The sequence below is a fragment of the Hoplias malabaricus genome, chromosome 4, assembly GCF_029633855.1.
Source record: "Hoplias malabaricus isolate fHopMal1 chromosome 4, fHopMal1.hap1, whole genome shotgun sequence".
Lineage (NCBI taxonomy): Eukaryota > Metazoa > Chordata > Actinopteri > Characiformes > Erythrinidae > Hoplias > Hoplias malabaricus.
Window position 1 is genome coordinate 997,669 of NC_089803.1, and position 11,327 is coordinate 1,008,995.

The 11,327-nt window shown below is 42.0% G+C and overlaps 1 protein-coding gene across 1 annotated transcript in view; it reads left to right on the plus strand.

Annotated features, from left to right (window-relative positions):
- Positions 1–11,327, plus strand: part of LOC136694204 (zinc finger protein 850-like) — a 142,589-nt gene that overhangs the window by 87,920 nt on the left and 43,342 nt on the right. The window lies entirely within an intron of this gene.

Sequence of the window (11,327 nt, forward strand, 5' to 3'; positions counted from 1 at the left end):
TTCATAATGATTAATGTAAGTGCTACAGGGCGATAGTCATTCAGGCATGTCGGGTTGGAGTGTTTTGGTACAGGTATGATGGACGTGGTTTTGAAGCAAGTTGGAACAACTGCCTGGGCGAGGGACAGATTAAAGATGTCCGTAAAAACTCCAGTGAGCTGCTTCGCACATGCTTTCAGCACATGCCCGGGAATGCTATTTGGGCCAGCAGCCTTGTGTGCGTTGATCCTGCTCAGTGCATTGTAGATGTTAGTAGAGGTGAGTGTGAGGGGCTGAAGAACTACAGAAGATCTGATATTGGTATCTCTCTCCCTGTTGTTCTTGTCAAAATGAGCGTAAAAGTTATTTAGCTCATTCAGAAAGGAGACATCTGCAGTTATTGGAGTGGATTTGCTGGACTTGTACTCATTGATGGCTTGAATACTCAGCCGCATGTGTCCGGGATCATAATTGGAGAAGTGGTTCTCTACTTTAAGCTTGTAGCAGTGCTTGGCCATCTTGTCGCCTCTCCTCAAATTTGCCCTGGATATGCCATAAGCCTGTGCGTCACCTGATTTGAAGGCAATGTGGCGGGCCTTCAGCAGAAGATGCACCTCCTGTTCCTCCATGGTTTCTGATTCGGGTAAGTGGTGATCAACTTCTGTGTGGTAACCCTGTCAATTTTGGTCTTGATATAGTCCAACACAGAGGAGGTGTATGTATCAATATCAATATCCGTGTGAGAGCCACAAGTAGCCTGTGACGCAAACATACTCCAGTCTGTGTGATGAAACCTGTCCTAATGTACAGAGTCTGCCTCCGCTGGCCACACTTTGATAGTTGTTACTGATGGCTTCACACGTTGGATTAGAGGAGAGTACTTGGGAATGAGAAACAAAGAAAGGTGGTCTGACTTCCCCAGGTGCGGGAGGGGGGTCACGGTGTACGCTCCAGGAATAATTGTGTAGACATGATCCAGAGATTTGTCTCCTCTTGTATTGCAGGAAACATGCTGGTGAAATTTAGGAAGCGCTGTCTTTAATTTAGAGTGATTAAAATCACAAGCGGCTATAAAAGCAGCCTTCAGATGAGCAGTGTGTTGTTTGCTAATGGCTGTATAAAGTTCATTTATAGCCAGCTTGGCATTAGCATCTGGTGGGATGTAAACTGAGTTAATGATGATGGAAGTGAACTCCCTTGGCAGATAAAAAGGTCTACACTTAATCATGAGAGATTCAAGATTAGCCGAGCAGTGTCTCCCAACAGAGGTAAAGTTTGTGCACCAAGCTCTGTTAATATAAATGCACAGTTCATCACCCCTGGTCATACCGGTGTCATCTGCTGTTCTTTCTGCCTGGAGTGTGTAGCGTCCAGCTAGCTCGATAGCATTGTCGGGTACACTGCCATTTACCCATGTTTCTGTAAAAGTCATGATATTGCAGTCCATGAGTCTCTTATTGTGATTGATGCGAAGTCGTATCTCGTTCATTTTATTAACCAAAGACACACATTCGCTAGAAAAATGCCGGGTAGCAAAAGCTGGTGCGGTGTTAGCTTTAGCCTATCTTTTGCTTCTGTAATAATTATAATAAAACTTAAATGAAGTATAAGAATGGTAACAGACAGGGCATGTGTGTGTTTGTGAGTGTGTGTGTGTGTGTGTGTGTGTGTGTTTGTGTTGGTCACTTACTGTCCCTGAGTGTGTGGCAGGCAGATATATATCTTGCTGCCAGGGCACTGCTATTCCCTGTTTCTCCAAGCAGGACTCTCAGTTTGGCTTCCTTAGAGAAGCTGTGGAATTGTGGAAGAATTTTCTCAAATTTTGGGAAATAAATTTCTCTTAATTGTTTGTATTTCTCACATTCTGTTGTAGTGGAAATAGCATGCACACGTTGCAGTGGCATAAGCACTACATAGCGGAGTCGATGATAATTAATTATTATTTTATTAATAATAAATTATTTAATTCATTTTGATAAGCTCCATGTTTGGGAGTCATTAAATAATATGTAGTGTCTTTACCTGTCCAATTTTAGTTTGGACAAGTAGGCCATCTTCACATATTATACGGCAGAATTAGCTAGAATTAATTATTATTAATGAATTATGCTCATTGACCCACCCGTTTTTGGCTCTGAAATTAAATCTGAGCTAGAAGGAATAATTCCGTACAAGAAAAGTGCACACACAAATAACAAAGGATTGGTTTTATAACACAACTGTTTTTTAAATGATATCAAATAATGAATATTGATTATACATTCATATAATGAAATGGATTACAGCGATACATGAGGGAACAGGGAGATTAATATATGAGGGAACTTCTCTATGATAATTACCCTAAATTCTAGAAAGGCTATGTTTATCCCAGCAAGCATTCAGCACCACTCCTGAGCAATAAAATAAATGAAACCATGTGACCTTACGTATTCCGGGAGATACTGGAGACTGGAGATAGCTGGGATCCTGACGCAATGTGCTTTCTGGCATGGGATTTCTGTCGTGGGCCTTGTAGCGTTGCAGTCACAGGCGTTCCTTTTCTCCCCTTTTCAGACACAACGACCTCTCCGTCATGGAGATTCTCTGTCATTGCGGATCTGCCACCTTGTGGGAGACGTCCATGTCGGTCTCTCCTGGGCAGGTTTCTCCTCATCGCAGAAGGTCATTCTGAGGGTGCGTGTGGCCGCCTTCTCCATCGCTGGTCCTGAAGCTTTGTCATCACTTTGAGGGTCAGAGGTCTGAGGTCTTCTCATGCTCTGGGTGGCACTGAATTTTGCTGGAGTTAAACTACAGTCCTTTCTAGAACTCTAGTTTCTACTAGAGATAAAATTAAAATAAAAATTATTTTCTGTCTGGACCCTGCTTGAGGGGCCCAAGACTATTTAAGAAAGCCATGAGAGTCTGACTCCTGCAGAGGAGCCTGCAGAGTCATTCCAAAACCCTTTGAAAAAGCCTTAAAAGTTTTTTTCATTTGGCGCCACTGGGCTTTTTAACCAGAATTTAGAAAGCCCACCTTAAAGACCTGATTGGAGCATCTCTTGCTCCTGATTGGCTGTTTCCTGTACCATGTGTGGTGGAAAAATTATGACAGAAAATAAGACAACTCTTTGAGTCTCTGAGTCGGCATCAAGTAAGACAGCATTTATTAATTAACGTGAGAGAGGGACTTGCGTGCAACGCTGTTTTTCACTTCTCTGCTGACCATTTTTGATCAGCGTCTTTTTATACATGGAAAACCCTTTGAAGTACACCATCTGTTCGATCTTTTACATTTCAGTCATCTTTCATTGTATCCTCTTCCCAAAACTCAGAGTTTCCCACCATTTGTTTTCCCCTATCTTCTGTATTTCTAACACCTTTCCAGACGTGGCCTGTGCCTCCCCCTCTACCTTCTGGGTCTGGAGACAAAGGGAGTTGATTGAACGGAAGGTGTCGATATGCTGTTATTTGAAACAGACACACATAAGTCTGCGGTCTCACACAGAGAATTAGGAATAAAACAATTTCAGTTTACACAAGCATGCGTGGCCATTGCTGATTAAATATTTCTATTGATTATGAATCATTTATATAAACAAATTTCCATCAAACTTGGTAGTGACATCACATAAAATCCTTGACAAGACAAAGGCTTGAAGACCATCCCTTTTTGAATGAAAGTCCCAGGATTCTGAATCTTACTTTGCAATATAAAACATTAGATGTTAACACAAAGTAATATCATTAAGACAACCATGTTTCATAATTATTAAGCAAATACACACGTATGTGTCTATCTTGGTTCTACATAAATTCATATAAAACAAAAATGACTTTAAACACGTGTAAATTAATCCCACCCGTTTTGATTGTCCAAATGGAATTAATTTCAAACAGTTGTGCCCATAGGCAACTTGTTCATCAGGTAAACCAAAGAATTAAGGAATGTGAGGATTGAGGATGTGAATATTTTTTTAACAATCTTTCAAAATATGTGAGAAGACAGTTTTAATCAAGGTTGAGTCTACGTGTCTCTCTGCATTCTGCATTTGAGAACAGTTACATGATCCTCCAATATGGAATCAGATTTGTGCCAAAAAGTATCACACAAAAAAAATCATCACAAACATGAAACGTATAACCTGCAAACAAAATATCCAGCTCTGACTTTTGTGCTCCATGAGTTTTGTGCGTGAGCTGTGAGTTTTGTGTGCGAGCTGCACGAGTTATGTGCGAGCTCTCTCTGTGTTTTGTGTCTGATCCCTGAGTTTGTGAGCATTTTTGGCACAAATCCCTCGCGTGGGCGGGTTTTCTCAGGGTGCCTTCCCATTGGCTAATGAGTTTTTGAGTGACAACTCAGTGCACCGACCTCATGTAACACAAAATGCACATATGAAATTTGCTAAAAACAGAGTAACTCTGATCATCAAGATACAATTTGAGCATTTAAATCATAATAGCCGTTGTGGAATAGGTTCAATACGTTACACACATAACAACTTGTGTAACGATGCAAGTATACTAGACAGTCACTGCTCCCCAGACTTGGATAATGTGACGGTTAAAGCCAGACCAATGTATTTGCCATGCGAATTCGGATGCGGGTTGTCATGGTAACAGCAGTATACATACCTCCTGACGCTAATGCTAACCAAGCCCTGAGCAAGCTACACAAAGCCATTATCCTCAAACAGAACTCCTACCCTGATGCAGTGCACATTGTAGCGGGGGACTTCAAACTCACAGACTTAGAAACAGTTTTCCCTAAGTTTGAGCAGCATATTCAGTGTGCATCTAGGGGTAAAAACACTCTGGATAAAGACTATAGCAACATCAGAAAAGGCTATAGGACAACCCCCTTACCAAACCTAGGCTTCTCTGACCACATGTCCATGCTGCTGATTCCTGCATATACACTCTGTTGTAGGATCCCCCCAGTCACAAGGACTATTAAAACATGGCCTGAGGGAGTATTATTTTAGTTACAAGCTGGTCTTGAGAGCACAGACTCGACTGTATTTGAGAGTGATGATCTAGAGGTGTACACCAATTCTGTGCTTTCCTATATCAACCTCTGTGTGGAAAATGTCACCGTGGACAAATGTTGCCGGGTGTATTCCAACCAGATTCCCTGGATGAAATAAAGTCTATTCTGAAGCAATGTGACACAGCCTTCAGGTCTGGTGATGAGGCGCAGTACAGTGCTGCCAGAGCTGACCTGAATAAGGGAATCAGGAAAGCCAAATTGGAATACAAAAGACAGATAGAGAATCATTTCAGCACCAACAACACAAAGCAAGTGTGGCGGGGCATCCAGCATCTCATTCATTACAAACCCAGCAACATCACAAAGGCAGATGATGATGATCCAATTCTGACAGACAGCCTGAACCACTTCTTTGCACGTTTTGAAGTGGATAAACCAGGAACAGCAGCAGTTCCACCATACAACTGCAATGGCTACAGCTTCACAGTGAAAGAACATGAGGTGTGGAGCACACTGAAGGTGGTAAATCCCAGGAAGGCTGCTGGATCAGATGGAGTTACTGGATGGGTCCTCAGAGAATGTGCAGACCAGCTGGCTGGAATCTTCACCAAGATCTTCAATGCTTTTCTATCCCAGTCCTTTATCCCACCATGTCTGAAGTCAGCCACAATTGTGTCAATACCAAAAAAGACCAGCATCAGCAGCCTAAATGACTTTAGACCAGTCGCCCTGACACTGGTTATCATGAAGTGTTTTGAAAAACTGGTGAGACATTACATCAGGTCCTGCCTCCCAGCCACTCTCGGCCCATTTCAAATTGCATACAGAGCAAACAGGTCAACAGAAGATGCCATAGCAACAGCGCTCCACACCACCATTTCCCACCTGAAACTGCAGGGGCGCTATGCCAGGCAGCTCTTTGTTGACTTCAGCTCTGCATTCAACACCATACTTCCAGACAGACTGACTGTTAAGCTAATGGGCATTGGTCTTCCATACTCTATATGCAGTTGGCTAAGGAACTTCTTCACAGACTGTGTACAGAGAGTTAGAGTTGGCTCACATCTCTCCACAGCCCTCAACATCAACACTGGATCTACACAGGATTGTGTGCTGAGCCCACTCCTCTATACACTGTACACGTATGACTGCATCAGCAGCCACTCAGACAACATCACAATCAAGTTCACTGACGACACTACTCTGGTCAGACTGATCTCCGAGGGTGATGAAATGGCATGCAGGGGAGAGTCTAGTGGAGTCTAGTTCAAAGTCTAGTGGAGTGGTACTCAGTGAACAACCTGGTCATTAACACCTCCAAGACCAAAGAACTAATTGTAGACTTCAGAAGGAAAAAGTCCAACCTGCAATTAATCTGCATCAATGGACAGAAAGTGGAGAGGGTGTCCAGCCTCAAGTTCCTGGGGGTGTATATGGACTCAGATCTCCAATGGGCTTCTAACACTTCAGCAGTGGTGAAGAGGGCCCATCAATGTCTTTATTTCCTGAGGATCCTTACAAGGCTGTATCTGGATAAGAAATAGCTGACTGTCTTCTACCACTGCTCCGTGGAGAGTGTTCTGACATACTGCATCTCTGCGTGGTCCTCCAGCTGTACCACAGTGCATAAAAAGACCTTACAGAGGGTCATCAACACAGCACAGAAAATCATTGGACACTCTCTCCCCTCCCTTGAAGACCTCTACAGCACGTCTTGCCTCCGGAGGGCTTACACTATTATCAAGGACTATACACACCCAGGACACCAAACGTTTGAACTGCTGCCCTCAGGCAGAGGTTACAGACAACTTAAAACAAAGACAAACAATTTGAGGGACAGTTTTTACAACAGGGCCATATCTTGGCTAAACAAATAGCAAATAGTTCAGGTATAAACAGTTCTGGTTTTGTTTAAACATGTTCAGTGCAATAACTGATGCTGTTAAAAGTTACATTGTGCAATAAGTGATGCTGTAGTTGTGGATGGTGTACATAGGATAACTCATAGTTAATCATTTATGTTATGCTCTTAAATACCAATAGTTCATGTATAAACAGATCTGGTTTTGTTTAAATGGGTTCAGTGCAATAACTGATGCTGCTAAAAATTACACTGTGCAATAAGCAATGCTGCAGTTGTGGATTATGTACATAGGATAACTCATAGTTAATCATTTATGTTATGCTCTTAAATCTGTTTACTGCTTCCTTAAATAATGTTCTTTTATTTTTTTCTTGTTTTAACTACTTTTTCTCTCTTAATTGCACCAAGGGGAGGTGCGGCTCTAACCCAATTTCGTTGTGTAAGTAAAATGTACAATGAAAATAAATGTTTCATCATAAACCTTACTCAATAAAAAGCACCCACTCACAATGAATTCATTAAACATAGGAATAGGGCATTAGATAGGAGACCAGAAAAAGAAGGTGATGCAGTCAGCACACACAGTGCTGCTTTAAACCTTTCTATTTTAACTGGATTTTTTTTTATTTGTTCCTTCTGTAAACTAAGGTGACAATGCACACATTCATTGCTGAACAGGCTTATCCCTACAGGTGATTTAAATCAGTGTTCTCAGTAGTTAACTTAACTATAGATGAACTCTTTGCTTATCCAGTAGTTGTCACTAAGACAAAGATCATTGAAATTATTTGCATGGGTAACTACCCCTAAAAATTATTTTATATACCGATTGGATCAAGTCCAATAAAGGATTATTCCCATTTGAAATGATCCCAGAAAGGTATACATCCTGAGTGTATGAATGAATGTCTCCACTCACCTTCTATCTACATTCATCTCTACATCATCACTGCTTTTAGAAATAAAGCATGTCCTGAAAGGGGGGATTGTTGTGGAGATGAATATGTTTTATTAATTTCCATCCATTTCATCCATCAATCCATTATCCACCACTTATCCGGGTCCGGGTCGCAGGGGAAGCAGTCGGAGCAAAAAAACCCAGACCTCACTCTCCCCAGCCACCGCCTCCGGCTCCTCTGGGGGTATACCGAGGCGTTCCCAGGCCAGTCAAGAAATGTAGTCTCTCTAGCGTGTTCTTGGTGTGCCCCGGGGCCTCCTCCCCGTTGGACATGCCCGGAACACCTCACCAGGAAGGCAAACCCGAGGACCAATAAGATCTTCAAGGCAGGTTTCACAAATCGTAGTATAAAAAACAGTAGCACAGATTTCTAAGTTAGGTCATGTCTTCAAATTTCAGCTCTTCAAAGTTGAGCTTTTCAGGGTTCAGCTCTAAAAATATTGCATCTTCAAGGCTGCGAGACTCTTCTCATTCTCTAACAGACTCTGCTCTTTTCCAGAGAGAATGCAGACACTCTGATGGCTCTCTCTTAAAACTGGCTTAGGCTCTTCAAGCAGGGTCCAGGCAGAACAAACCCAGAAAATAAAAAGAAAATTAGGAAAGAGGAGGCGTGGGATGAAGGAGAAATTTAGATTTACCCAGGTGTCAATCTGCTCCCAGCCTGGAAGCTCAGCTAAGTGAGTCCAGAAATTCCAACAGAAGTTTTATGTATATTTCTAGTAGTAATATTAGAAAGTTAATCCAGCAAAACTCAATGCCATGCCCAGATCATGAAAGAATAAAGTTCCAAGCACACCATTGTTTTTCCTATGTATTTGTATTTTATTACCTTTTTTGCGTGGTGTGGGGGGTGTGGATATGGGACAGGTGGGGCATGGACGTTCCACTTAGTCAGAGGTGGGGAATGATGACAGTGTGTCCATGTCCTACAACAACTCTCCTCACAGTCCACTCTAGATCACACATCAATAATTTATAGCATTATTTATTATTTAGTTATTATTTACATTATTTAGTGTAATTTATTACCATTATTATTATTATTATTATTATTATTATTATTATTATTATTTTGGTGTGTGTGGGGGGGGGGGGGGTAAAAAATAGTATCAAAAGCATAAAATATCCAGTTTGGGCTTCGTAGTACTGCTGATTTGTGTATATTTAAAAGATCAGATCCTCTATCACAGAAAAACATGTAGGTTTCGAAAAACTAAAAAGGAAAGAAATAAAAGATAGCAGAGCTAAGTGTCTGAATGGCAAGGAAGCAGGAAATATAAGACATCTGTAGTTGTTGAGTCAGTGATGTTCAGTGATGGTAAATAAAAAGACAGGACTTGTTAATTCAATAATTCTGGATCTTTTTTTTCACCAGTAGAATATACACAAGAAATGTTAGAATTAGAGATGTACATTTTTATTCTGCACATTTCAGACTGTCATTAATAACACAATCTGAGACACAGTAACCACCTCACAGAGGTCTACCACAGTGTCAATAGTCAATGCAACTTTCTTCTCCCACTCTTCACACACTGATAGCAACACCACAGGAGAAATGCTAGCACAGGCTTCCAGTATCCGTAGTTTCAGGTGCTGCACATCTCATATCTTCACAGTATAGACAATTGCCTTCAGATGACCCCAAATATAAAAGTTTAAGAGTGTCAGATTGGGAGACCTTGGGGGCCATTGAACTGGCCCACAACGACCAATCCACTTTCCAGGAAACTGTTCATCTAGGAATGCTCAGACATGAAACCCATAATGTGGTGGTGCACCATCTTGCTGGAAAAACTCAGGGAATGTGCCAGCTTCAGTGCATAAAGAGGAAAACACATCATCATGTAGCAATTTCGCATATCCAGTGGCCTTGAGGTTTCCATTGATGAAGAATGGCTCCACTATCTTTGTACTCCATATACCACACCATACCATCAGGATGTGCAGCACCTGAAACTATGAATACTGGAAGCCTGTGCTAGCATTTCTCCTGCGGTATTAAGTGTGTGAAGAGTGGGAGAAGAGGTTTGCATTGACAATCCAACACAATAGGCAGCACTTTGAACACATTTTATAAGTGGACAGAAACTTGTAAATTAAAGTGTGTTTGTGTAGGAGAGAGAGAGTGTCTATTCTGTTTCACACAGACGCACTGAGGAGCCATAATCCCAGACCCTAAACCCAGCGTAGAGGGGCTCAGTGAATGTGGAGGTGAGTGTGTGTAAGTGTGTGAGTGTGTGTGTGTGACGTGAGATGGTGTAGAAGGACAGAGTGCCGGACCCCCAACTCTGAGTCTGTTAGAGTGAGAGGGGGGGTGTATCTCAGTTTTCTGATTATTGTGTCTGACACTGTATCTGTTCCCAGAGCAGATCAGACTCCAGGAGAATTTATTGTCTCCAAACCAACTCTCCCCTCCATCTCCTTTCCTCCTGATTCCTCTATATGACACTGAGATATAAACCTCCCACCCCCCCCCCTCCACCTCCCAGTAACAGCGTCCAGTTAAACTCTCCACACTCAGAACCTGAGGAACACCATCAAATCTCTGCGGATGATCTGGATAAGGCTGAGGTTCCTCCACCCACTCCACCTTCCTGTTTCCCTCAGACAGAGAGAGAGCAGTGTGTGCTGTGTTTGGATCCAGAGTCAGATCACAGTAATCTGTACACACACACACACACCTTTACAAACAATACTATACATGTGTTCTATATATTTATGTTAGTGTACAGTGTATAGTGTGTTAGTGTACAATGTATAGTGTGTATGAAATGATGCGGGTGTGTAGGGGTGGTCAAGGAGCAAGGGAAGGAGGTATATGCAGGAGACTTTATTAACAAACAAAAGGTAACTAGGCAGGGGCAAGCTAACACTAAACAATAAAAAGACTAGATGCTAAACATTAAACACTGCTAAACATGAAACAAAGCTAAACACTAAACATCAAACATGGCTAAGCATTAAACATTGACCATACAGAACAGAGGGGTGAAACACATCCATTGATCCATTTTCCACAGACAGCAAACATACATACAATAACCCACCAACAGGAAACACTGACAAGGACTATATTAAGACAAAACAAACAAGAAACACCTGGACATTAATAAAGACACATGACACTAGAAACACAAGGAAAGGGTATCACGTGACCTGGGAACAAATAGGAAGCAGACACAAGACAGGGGAGGACAGTTACATGACGAGGGGAGCATAAACAAGAAACAAAACAGACCAGAACACAAAACTAAGCATGTTACAGTGCGTGTGTATCTTACATTTCTTCAGTCCTGGTCTCATTCTGCTGATTCCTCCGTGTTGGACTCTAAAGATCAAATACACACATTTATAAACTCATTAAACTCCACATCGACCTGAAATGAGGGCTGTAACAATAAGCGCATTCCCCCAACACCGGGGTCATGTGATGCCCCCCGCGGGCTTCAGCTCCTCCTCCTCATCACCGCAGTGGGGGGCTGTACTTCTGTGGTTTTACAGCTCAAACTTACAGGAGTGTGTTCACCCATCAGCCATAACATAATGAACACCTC